This window comes from Neomonachus schauinslandi, chromosome 4 (genome assembly GCF_002201575.2).
Source record: "Neomonachus schauinslandi chromosome 4, ASM220157v2, whole genome shotgun sequence".
Classification (NCBI taxonomy): domain Eukaryota; kingdom Metazoa; phylum Chordata; class Mammalia; order Carnivora; family Phocidae; genus Neomonachus; species Neomonachus schauinslandi.
This window is the reverse complement of record NC_058406.1, coordinates 137,979,252-137,991,373: the sequence shown is the minus strand read 5'-3', so window position 1 is coordinate 137,991,373 and position 12,122 is coordinate 137,979,252.

Here is a 12,122-nt window from a genome sequence, read left to right as displayed (position 1 = left end):
TATTCCTTGTCTGAAGCTGTATAATTCAGTGCAAACACAACAAGAATAAAGGCAAGATGATTTAGGCAATAAAAAGTAATATATCCACAAATAAAAATATAAGATCTTAATGATTACTTCATCAAATAGATGAGCTTAGGAAACTTCATTGTAGAAACCAATGATTTTCATAAGTAACAGTCACATGAATATACTGGTCTTCCAGTTTGACACAACTTTGGGCACAGATTCTCTACAGTTTTTGATTTTTTTTGGCAGTGACATCAGTGTGAATAAAATGTACTAATTTATTTTAACAGCTGTAGTAAGGGAATTATAATTTGTACTATTTTGATGAGCTATTTAGGAAGAAAATAAAAACCTATAAAATTTTATGGAAATTTAATTTCATATTCAAGAATATAAATATAATAAATGTGTTATAAATTTATTTTGAACAAAATACCCTAAACTACTTATGTAGTCTAAAATATTTTGAAAATATTTTCTAGGAGACTTTTATTAGTGGTGTTTTTTTTCCCTTAAATTTTGTAGTGTTTTGGCATTTTAGAGGAAGTATCATAGATATCCTTAATGGAAAGTAATTACTAAATTATACTAAGTCAGTGATTTAATACAGTAGATGACATAAGAGGAGGGAAAAAGTGTGAGTGTAGGATTTCGAACTATTAAAATTTATGTGCCCTTTGGGTGCCTGGGCGACTCAGTTGGTTGAGCGTCTGACTCTTGATTTCAGCTTGGGTCATGATCTCAGGGTCGTGAGATCTAGCCCCAAGTCGGGTTCCTTGCTCAGCATGGAGCCTACTTAAGATTCTCTCCCTCCTCCCCCTTCAGCCCCTCCCGTAGCTTGTGTCGCACTCTCTCTCTCTCTCAAAAAGATCTTTTAAACAATTTAAAAAATTATTTGCCCTTATTCTCACTTACAATTTTTTCATTCATTCTGTGTTGATGTCACAGCTTCTCTGCCTTTATCCCTTCTTATCCTACTTATCATAACAAATTCCTTTATCTGGGAGATATTTTCATTTATACTAAGGTGTGACTGATAAAAGATATCTTTCCTAAGAATAAGTGTCTTTTAATCAAATAACTTAGAGTTGGAGATGTACCAGAAATATATATTTTGAGGACTAGAATTTCTGTGTTGTTAGTTTTCAAAGTTGTTTCAATTCCATCTTGACTATTCAAAGTGAATTAACAGAGGATAGAATCCTTGAAAGCAGCCCTGATTATCATCAAGTGTCTTTATGTCTCCATCTTTGCATAGCTCTCCTCCTCCCTTGCCTCATTCCAAAAAGATAAAACATCTTTATACCTGTAGTTTGGCACAGTGAACATCCAACATATTAAAAACAAATAATGCTTTCATGGTCAATGTACTTTGTATAATTTTAGATTAAATTGCTGAGTTTCCACACACAATCTATTTACAGCCTAATGAGCAAATATCAACACAGAGTTGTCATTGAATTAATTTATATTTTGATTTAATTTGACATGTTGGGAGCTAAGTCTCAACACATGTTACCCTGTAATACATTAAGCAGTGTCAACGGAATCTAAATGTAATTGTATAAAATCACGGAAAACCTTCACTACGTATGAGAACCTAAATGCTGGCGCAATTATCCCATTTTAGGTTCGGTGACAAATTAAAGCTGACAAAGTAGAAACGAAATTAACATACTTTGAAATGGAAACATGTTCACTCTAATGGATTAATTTCTACATTCACCTGCCATCTTTCTGTCTCAGCAATAATAAGGGGAAGAAAACTTAATGAAGTTAGATGAACCTGTAAACTTCAATACCAAGTGAGTTCACTGACGTGATTATGGCTTCATCATTTCCTCTGTTAGAAGGCCTGGTTTTTAAAGATTTGTACATTTTCACTGAGGATTCTTTATAGATGAGAATTTCACCTAGAGCCTCAATTCAGCCCTGGCATAAAATGTATTGCATTGATCTAGTCTCCATTTTCAGCTAAAGACATTTTTCTTCTGTGTACATGGCTAAAATAATATCAATTTCTTGAGTTCTATTTGTGTCTTGAATTGACCCACTTTGTATCTAAGGAAAAACTTTTAAACGGATTGTTTTTACTGTATCTTTAGTTATCATATTTAGAAAATAGATGACATAACACTAACAATTTATTGAAGCTTTATGGGCCATTCAATTTTCCATGAACATTATTTATTATCAGAAACACCTTCATGGATTCCCAAACAGGAAAATCCACAAATCAAGATTCTAACATTATTTTCACATTTGAGTCAATCTATTATTAAAATTGGGACTTACTTTCCATATTATTTGAATAATTCTTTTCTTTTAATACTACACCCCTTATTTCATTAACTTTAATGCCACAGAGTTCTAGCAGCGCTACTAGGAAAAAGGAAGGCTACAATTAAGCTCTAGCACGTCCTTCATCCCAAGGCCAGAGTTGCTAACCTGTGAAACACTGCATCTTGGAATCCACAGCTTTGGTCTTGCAGTTTGCTGCAGTCTGCCTGCACGGATGTGGATGTGATTCCTCAGGCCCGGGGTGCTTGCAGAGCTGCAGTTCCCTCAGCAGGTGCAGTAAACACTAGTAAATGAACCAGCACTGGCCTTTGAACACCGCTGTCCCCTCCTGCAGCCTGTTGCTTCCCCCACCAGGCCTCGGGCAAGACTGGTCCAGGGGGCTCTTGAGGCATCCACCAGCCAGGCCTTGCTCCTGAGTGAGGAACAACCTCTGCGACGGGCAAGAGGACAAACGGCTTCCCCCCTGAGTTACCTACTGGGGCCCCAGTGAGCCACTGTGAGGACACGCCCTGTGTTGGCCTGTGGTGTCCCCCAGGGCAGGGAGAGGCAGGTGGAATAGCACAGCAGCAACCACATCCAGGCAGCTTGGACCCCAAGCTACCTGGAGCCCTCAGATGAAGGGTTGGGAGCTGGGTGTGACAGGTAGCCTCCTCCGTGGTCAGATCCAAGGCTTGCCTGGCCCAGTAGAGTCCTGCCTCCCAGCCACTTGCCCAGGCAGTGCCCACCAAGGAGGCTGCGGTCTCTAAGTCAGTGCTCAGACCCTTCCTTGGTGAATGAGCTGCGTGTTCAGAGCCTGTGTGCTCCACGGAGGCAGGATCCCACCGGAGGCCCAGAGGGAAGACAAACAGGCAGGGCAGGCCTAGCTGGGAGAGAGTAACCCACAGCAGCAGGGAGGTCAAAATCATCTTTATTGTGGGGAGGGCAGGGAGGGCGCTCCAGGGTTGAGACACCATGGACAGACACACAGATGGAGCTGCTGTGGACCGCAAGACACAGGCAGACCTGCCAGGTGTCGGTCGGAGAGCTCAGCTACAGCCCTCTGCTGGGCCTTCCTGAGAGCCCTCCTTCTGGAAAACCTGGTGGGGGCGGGGGGAGGCCTCAGGCTTACTAGCATAATTCTCAAGGTGGTAAGTTTAAGAAGTAACTTACTAATATTTCCAGTAGCTTATTTTCCTCCTAGGAACTTTAAGTAATGGAAATATCTAAACATGAGATATACTTCTTCCATAATTTCTCATTGATTGATACTTCAGCTATTTCTCCATTTACTTTGTAAATTGAGAATTTCACACTATGTCCATTTTAAGCACAATTATTGTAAGTCTAAAGTGGACATTTGATTTCTATTTCCTCTTAATACGTAAGAATCAAGGCTCTAACTGATAATGGTGGCAGTGATGGTTTGTTCTCTGCCAAATCCATCCTCTTCCTCTTCCATTACATAGGTTAGTAGTGGATATCTGAATAGACTGTTTCCCAGCAGTAGGTGTAGACTACATTCTCTCTCCCTAGGGTAATGTGAGCAAAACTGATGTGGGTCATTTCTAGGCCAGAGATTATAAGAGAGAGCACGTATCTTCTTTGCACTTTCTTTCTCTCCTGCCTTCTGGATGCAAATGACAGTGAGTCTTTAACCGATGAATAGAGTAGAACAAGAACTCAGCCTCTATTAGAAAAAATGTAGCTCATTTTCAAACAGAGAAATTTGTAGTGGGTGGCGGGGTGTTGCCATAACAAAATGAAAAGATGGGATACTTGTTTAGTTGATGGGCCCTGATGGGCAGTGCAAAAAAATTTTTTTTTCAAGTTTAGAAAGTGACAGAGTTCTGTCAAGCTGTGATAAACATTTGATGAAACTGTCATAAGACATAACTTAGAAGACAAAGCCAGTATGTATTGAGTTTTTAGATCTATGGGAAATGGCAAAAAAAAAAAAAAAAAAAAAAAGCAGGTCACCATCTGTTGACTGCTGCCTATAGCTTTTGGCAAGATACTTTAGGAGCTGAGGTTAGGTGGGTTTGATGGATTTATAAAGAGAGGGAAGAAAAGACAGAGACCAGAAAATGGGGGCTCTAGAGAGTTTGGAAAAACTAAGCTCATCATTTCACATAACTTCAGGGCATGCATACTATTAATTTTAGAGAGAGAACGAACAGCAGATCGAGGTTCAAAAAAAAATACAGTAGGATTATTATTAATGTATAACTAAGAAACTTGGTTGTCAGTAGCACATAGAACATGCTGGAAATAAAACACATCAGAGAAATACCAAGGTTTTGAGGGAATTTTATTGCCAAATAAAATGAGCTTTGCCTAAAAAGCCTGTGACTGTTCAGATTTTAAGTCTTTCCTTGTGCTACCAAACTTGCACAAGCAGAAGGGAATTAAGAAAGCAGTATGATCCTCCAGGAGGACATAATCCCACATGCTCCTTTCAGATATGGCTGTGGGGTATTATGGACAAGAAAGGACCTTTGAGAGGGCAAAATTGAGAATCAAAGAGCAAGTAAAAGATCTGAGTGACAACAGGGGTCAATATAGGGCCTTATATGCCATTGTAAATAACTTGGCTTTGACTCCAAGTGAAATGGGGATATTTGCAGAGTTTTGAGCTGAGCAGTGAATCAGTCTCAGTGAAAATGTTAACTCTTTCAGAAGGATTATTCTGGCTGGTGTGTTGAAAATAGGCTATAGGAAGCAACCTAGATGAGTGAGATTGTTTAAGAAGTTATTGAAATACTGTAGACCAGAGATGGATGTGGATTAGACCAGGTCAAGATGAGCAGAAGTGGTGAGAAATGCTGGGATTCTGCATTTTTTTAGGTAGAATCAAACATACATTTTCTTGGGTGGATGTGGAGATTGAAAAATGAAAAAAGTCAAGGATTCCGGGTTTGTTTGTTTGTTTGTTTGTTTGTTTATTTTTGGGTTTTTTGGCCTTAGGAATTGGAAAGATGGAATTCTCAGCAGCTGAGCTGGGGAAGACATGAGGAGAAGCAGGTTTAAGAAGGGAGAACACGAGTTAAGTTTTGAACATGTTAAATTTGAGATACATATTATGTATCCAAGAGAAAAGGTTGAGTGTGTAGTTGGATAAAAAGTAGCTGGAGTTCTTGAGAGAGGTCTGAGTTGGATAGTTTTGGGAGTTGTCAGTATATATCACATATAAAATCACACACCTGAATGAAGATCACCCAAGGACTGAGGATTACAGATAGAGAAGACAGTAGATCAAGGGGGTGGGTCGTGGACAATTCTAACATTAAGAGGTCGAAGAAAAGAAAACAGGGAAGGAGACTGAGAAAGAAGAGTCAATTAGATATGAATACATTCAAGAGAGTATGGAATCCTAAGAGCCACATGAAGAAAGTTCATTAGGAAGAAGGGATGTATTATTGATGCCAGGAGCTGCTAAAGGGCCAAGTAAAATAATGTCTAGGAAGATCTTTTCCAGGAGTGTGTCCATGTGGCTCCATTCTTTCCAGTGGAACATGAACAGAAGTCATGTGGTTAATGCTACACCAGGGCTTTTAAGAGAATGCCTATGTTTAAACCACACTGTTCTTTAAAAAAAAAAAAATGATGCAAAAGATAATAAGGTTCTAGAAGAGTCTGACCCTCCCAAAATGAAAGAAGCCTGGGTCACTGAATCAGCATATGGAAGAGAGGCACACACAAATCTAGAATAACTGTCCTGAACTATTATGTGAGCAAGTAATACAATTCTATTGTTTTTAGTGATTATATTTTCAGAATCAATTTTTACAGTTGTTTAGCCTACCCTAACAAATGCAGTAAGTTAGCATGACTCTATCTCAGTTTCTTCATCCATAAAGAATAGTACAACCTTCACTACTCAGTAACATGGTCATTTATTGAGATGTTTACACACCGTCTTAAATTTTTAAATAAGGAAATCAATGCCGATTTTATTCTATTTTAGATAAGATTAATGGCTACTTAGAGATCAATTTATTGCTTGTAAGCAACACTAAAATTCTGTTCAATGATTCTACATTGCTTAATGATTAAAAAGGAATAAATCGAAGTTAGAGTGGGTTTAAGATCACATATGATCTCGTCTCTGAGGGACTTTCTTTTACCTTCTCCCATAGTTTGCTTCCAGTATGCTTTTTCTCTATTTTTAATTTTACCTTATTTCTTTTTCTTGTTTCCTTTATCACCTGTCTTTTATTTTTTTCCGCACTCTTTCCCCTCATTTATTTTTTCTTTGCTTTTCTATTCCTTTTCCTTGTTTCCATCACCTCCATTTGTTTCCCAACTATCTAGCCCTCACCTTGTTTTGTACACAAGAAGCAAGAGAATCAGCACAGGTCCGTGACTGGAATGCAGGTTGAGTGTACCTGGATTTTGTTGGCTAGCCCACAACAGAGACAGCAGAGACAATCATCCAAAGCAGCAGCTACCTACGTACAGTGTGTTACAGTTTCCATGGAATGAAGGGCCCCTGATGATTTAGAATAGATTCCTCCCTTATTCTGTTTGAGAATTCATCCTAAAACGTGATAAATATAATTTACCAGAAGGTCTGGTGCTTTCCTCTTACAAATATGCAGAAAAATTGAGAAACAAGGAAGTATTTTTACGGTAGATGTTATTTGCTTTGCAGTGTCTCCCAGCATATCAGTGTCCTGAAAAGAGGGAGATGATGAAAAGTCACTCGCACACCCTGAAAGGAAAAATGGGCTGTTTTAGCTGTAAGATTTTAGACTATTTTGCCATGTACCACTTCTGATTTTCACTTCACCTTGTACTTCCTATCCTAATTCCACACTCTCCTGTAGTAATATTTCATCATTCTACAATGAAGTGCTTATTTGTTTACTTCAACCAGTACTTCTGGCAAACTTACTATGTGCCACTCTGCCGAGTCCAGGAATACTAAGAGTTCTTAAATTCCGCTCAGAGGAGGCTGCAGACATATAAAGATATAATTAGAAAATGCAGCAGGTACATAGTTTGTGAGTACAGAGGAGGGATTCAGGAAAGAGTTTCAGGCTTGACTATGATAGAGATGATTTGTTGCTGTATTATTTGCACCCCTCCTTACTCCCAAGGCACTTCTTGATGTCTCGGTGACTTGCTGACCACACTCTGAACCTCCAAAGTTGAAATATTTTTATAGCACCTCAATTCTGCACACCCTTAAATTCTTCCGGTCTTTAGAACCCAATTCTCCAAAGTAAGAAGTAGAAAGTTTCTCTCTAAGAATTTTTGGTGTTCACTCTTCTTGAAATTTGCTGCCTCTCTGAATTGCTAGTAATGTGACAAACATCTTGTTTTTCTTACAAGCGTTTGGTATAGGAGGAGGGCTCATATAGCTCTTTCTTTTCCCATTTCTTCTGTGAACCTATTTCATTGCCCAAATCATTTAAGCAAATATTAAAAACACAGTCTCTACCACCAGCCTAGTTTACCAGTAGAAGCCAGGACTGATTCAGCTGTCTTATTAAAGGGAAGCTGTGCTACACATTTTGGCCCTATTCTTCAACTTTAAGCAAAATAAATATGCTAAATCATCTCTCAAATTAATATTTAAAGAGATGCTTTTGTCTTTCTTTGATCTCTTTGTCTTTACTTTCTTTTGCTATCTCACCGTAATATCGGCCTGTAATTTTCTTTCCTTGTAATGTTCTTGTCAGGTTTTGGTATCAGGGTGATGCTGGCCACGTAAAATGAGTTTGAAAGTATTCCCTTCTTTTCTGTTTTGGAAGAGTTTGAGAAGGACTGCTATTAGTTTTTCATTAAATGCTTGGTAGAATTTACCATCTGGTCCTTTTCTTTGTTGGGAGGTTTTGATTACTGATTCAGGATCCTTACTAGTAATTGTTCTGTTCAGATTTTCTATTTCTTCATGGCTCAGTCTTGGTAGGTTGTATGTTGCTAGGAATTCATCCATTTTTTCTAAATTGTTTAATTTGTTGGCATATAATTGTTCATAGTAGTTTCTTATGATCCTTAGTATTTCTGTGTTATCAGTTATAATGTCTCCTTTTTCATTTCTCATTTTATTTATATGAATTTCCTCTACCTTTTTCCTCAGGCTAGCTCTAAGTCATTTATCTTTTCAACAAACAAACAAAACAATCAGCTATTAATTTCATTGATATTTTCTATTTTCCTTTTGGTCTCCATTTCACTTTATTTCTCTCTGATCTTTGTTATTTGCTTCCTTCTGCTAAATGTGACTTTAGTTTGTTATTCCTTCCCTAGTTCCTTGAGCTGTAAAGTTAGGTTGCTTATTTGAGATGCTTCTTATTTTTCATCATATAGGCATTTATTGCCATAAACTTCCCTTTTAGAACTGCTTTTGCTATATCCTGTAAGCTTTGGTATGTTAGATTTCGATCTTCATTTATCTCAAGAGATTTTTGATTTTCCCATAATTTCTTCTTTGACCCATTAGTTGTTGTGAAACATATTGTCTAATCTCCACATATTTGTGAAATTTCTGGTTTTCCTCTTTTAATTGATTTCTAGTGTCATATCATTGTGGTTGGGAAAGATGCATGATATGGTTTGAGTATTCTTAAATTTATTAAGACTTGTTTTATGAGCTAACATCTGATCGATTCTAGAGAATGTTTCATGTTCACTTGAAAATAATGTGTATTCTGTGGTTGCTGCCTTGAATGTTATGTATATATCTGTTAGGCCCATCTAGTGTAATGTGTAAGTTAAGTCCAATGTTTCTGTATTGATTTTCCGTCTGAAAGATCAACCCATTATCAAAAGTGGAGTATTGAAATCCCCTACTATGATTCTATTGCTGTTTATTTCTCCCTTCAGATCTGTTAATATTTACCTTCTCTATATTTAGGTGCTCTAATGTTGGGTATATAAATATTTACAAATGTTCTATCCTCTTGTTGTAATGACCCCTTTATTATTATATAATGACCTCTTTTGTCTCTTGTTACAGTTTTTGGCTTACATCTGTTTTGTCTTATATAAATAATGTACCAGCTGTGTATACTTCTAGAGAGGTACTGGTGGTCTGGTTTTATTGTTGAAGTGAGCCAGAAGGATAATGTGAGGGAAGTGCCCACCAGCTTCCTGAGTCTCTGGGGAGGATTGCAGCCAACCCCTACATAAATACTAAATTAGAAATCAGAACTTTAGGTGCAGCTTGTAAGTATGCAGTCAAACTTCTTTTAGGGAAATACCAAGAGATGGGCATTTTTTCATTACTTCTGAATTGAGTCTTGGGGAGATAGCCACAGCAGATATTTGCAGACCTGGTAAGAAATGCTTCTTTGCTTGTTATAGCCTTTTGGGTCTCATGGATGCAATGCCTATTGGCTTTCGAGCTAGATGTCTTGGGAACCCATCCTTTGGATGAGAATCTTAAAAGTTGTGGTATTAGATGTGTGGTCCAAACTTTTTGCTCCTCATGGAGAAGCTGTGAGTTGTGATTTACCTTTTGATTGTATGGTGCTGCGTTGGGTATGGGTTTTATGGTGAGAGTGTGTATTGCCCTTTCCTACCCGTTTCAATGTGGGTATTTTCTCATTCACCTGATCGGTAGGGATCACTCAGCTCCCTTCTGGATTTCTTTCTGAGGTCATTGTTCCATGTGTAGCTATACGTTCAGTGTGTCTGTAGTAAGGAAGAAGTTCAGGAGTCACCTATGTCACCATCTTGGTCCGTCCTTCTCTCAGCATACACTGTTGAATGTATATTTTCACTGTTTATTTCATTCTTTTAGGAGAGTTATGATAGTTACCAATTTACAGAAGAGAAAATTATCTGTGATTGAAATGTGCAGATTTGATCCTAAGAACTGTGATTTCAAATACTTAATTACTATGAAAACATAGCTTTAACAATTACTGAGAACAGAAAGAGAGAGGGGAAGAACACTTGCTCTCCCAGATTAGTTATGTCAGCAAACTTGCCCAACAATGGAAGGGAAGATGCCACAATCAGCCGCACTTCCTACCCAGCATATAGGTTATATAAACCTATGTTAATTAGTAATATTCAATCAGCAGGCAAGAAGTGGATAACTCATTTCTATGCTTTCATGGCATTGTAGGCTTCTATGAACATGATTGCCAAAAATTATAGAGGTCTCACCAAACTAGGTATCAGTTTGAATCAGGACCAGGACAAGGTGTGGAAGTAAAGAATGCAATGAAAAAATTGAAAACCTGCAACACAGCAATCCCAGCCCCAATTTTAAAAAATTAACAAATTAAAGGTATATAAAATATTTACTTTCCTCTGAAGTTGGAAATGTCAAATAGTTTGTCATTATGGAGTAACAAACTTAACTTCAGTTGTTGAAACTTGATTTAATGGAACATAGATCCCTGATGAGGCAGATATATTTCATAACATGATTTATCAAATGCACCATGTCCTTGTTATGCAAGGGTGTCTGTGGATGGAGTGTAGAATAATCTTACCTGAGAGCTTGTAAGAAAGCGGGTAGACACTCAGGTTGCAACTGAGCCTTACTGAATCAGAATCTGCATTTCAACCAGATTCCCGGGTGATTCATATTCATGTTCAAGTTTGTATGCACAATAAAGAAAATGTCGTGTTAATTTTTATCACAAATCCTGTGCTTCTTTTTTTTTTTTAAAGATTTTATTTATTTATTTGAGAGAGCGAATGAGAGACAGAGAGCATGAGAGGGAGGAGGGTCAGAGGGAGAAGCAGACTCCCTGCTGAGCAGGGAGCCCGATGCGGGACTCGATCCCGGGACTCCAGGATCATGACCTGAGCCGAAGGCAGTTGCTTAACCAACTGAGCCACCCAGGCGCCCACAAATCCTGTGCTTCTTAAACTATGCTCTTCACCCTAATATGTAGATTCTAGCCATATTGTTCACACCATTCTTTCTGCCTGTAACAGAAGTTTTCCCTTTATTTTATTGATGAATTTCATTTATCTCATTAAGCCTAGGTTCGACATTCCCTCCTTAGTAAGCCATTTGGACCTTGGTCAAAGTTAGTTATTCTCTTGTTTATGTGTCTATAAAACGTAGTATAGTTAGCTTTAGCAATGTGATTGTGTTGTGTTGTGATTCTTTGTGTTTTTTATCTTCCACCTCAGGAAATTAGTCCTCTTTTGAAGATCTTGATATTGTCATTGCTTTCCTGGGACTTAGTACAAGGTCTGACCATTAAATGTTGGTCAGTATATATTTTTAGATGTAAATTAATGAATATTTTCTTCTTTTAAAGACATACATTTTTTTAGCATGATGTAGTTATTCATTTTCCCATATCTGAGGTGTGATTTAATTTGATCATTCAATTATTTCTTCAACATACACATTATGTTATAATAAGGAATTCTGATAGAAGGTTAGGTTTTGTTCTATTATTTAATGAACCCACATTACTGAAACTTTACTTTGAAGGAGTAAGAAGTAAATTAGGTGATTTTGTGGATATTTTGGAGTCATTTATATTGTCTTGCTATGGAGGTGGTTACTACTATAGGCTTGGGTAAATAACTCAGGCATCACTGATAAGTATTAAAATGGAAAGACAGGAATTTACGTCTTCTTTCCCATTAACCTCGTTCTACACCCAAGAGGTAACTATGTTAATGGTTTGGTGTGTATCCTTCTTCACTTTTTTTTTTTTAAGATTTATTTTTGAGATGGCGAGAGAGCAGGGGAAGAGGCAGAGGGAGAGAGAGAGAATTACAAGCAGATTCCCCACTGAGCGTGGAGTCTGACATGGAACTCGATCCCATGACCCTGAGATCATGACCTGTGCTGAAATCAAGATTTGGAGGCTTAACTGACCCCAGGTGCCCATTTCCTCACTTTC